Source organism: Triticum dicoccoides, chromosome 7A (genome assembly GCF_002162155.2).
Source record: "Triticum dicoccoides isolate Atlit2015 ecotype Zavitan chromosome 7A, WEW_v2.0, whole genome shotgun sequence".
Taxonomy (NCBI): domain Eukaryota; kingdom Viridiplantae; phylum Streptophyta; class Magnoliopsida; order Poales; family Poaceae; genus Triticum; species Triticum dicoccoides.
In genome coordinates this window covers 738,158,131-738,158,865 of record NC_041392.1, presented here as the reverse complement: position 1 = coordinate 738,158,865, position 735 = coordinate 738,158,131, and positions in this window count along the sequence as shown.

The following is a 735-nucleotide window of genomic DNA, read 5'->3' as shown; positions in this document are numbered from 1 at the left end:
TGTAAGTAGAAACAAAATAAAATAAATAAAGCAACAAAGAAAACAAAAAAACAAAAAAAAGTGTTTTCAAATTTAAAAAATAATGGAATTAACAAAAAGTTTATAATTTTTCTAAAATTAAAAGCATAAAGAATTAAAAAAATAAAGCAAAAAACAAAAGAAAATAAATAATGCAAAAAACAAAACAAAAAAACTGGAAAAAAAGTAAAAAAAGCAACAATAAGTATTTTGTTGTAAGTAGAAACAAAATAAAATAAATAAAGAAACAAAAAAACAAAAAAAAGTGCCACCTACTAGGCCCTCACGGCCTGAATACGACTAGAAACCCATCCATGGGCTAGGATTCAGGCCCGCAGGAGGCCCAGTAGGCCCACAGGCACAGCAGTGACAATTAAGTCCGTAAGCCTGCAATGGAGAGGAGCTCGAGATGGGTGCGGCAGTGGGGCTTATAAACCACTGCGCACCCTTCTCAACTAGCGTGGTGGGACTAAACTTTCGATGCGGGCGCGGCAGCACAAGGCCTTTGGTCCTGGTTCGTGGCACCAACCGGGACCAATGCCCCACCACTAGTCTCGGTTGGTGCCACCAACCGGGACCAAAGGCCACCACTTCCCGCCCTTTGGGCTGCCGAAAAGTGGCCTTTGGTCCCAGTTGGTGGCACCAACCGGGACTAAAGAGGTGCATTGGTCCCGGTTGGTGCCACGAACCGGGACCAATGCTCTGTCTATATATACA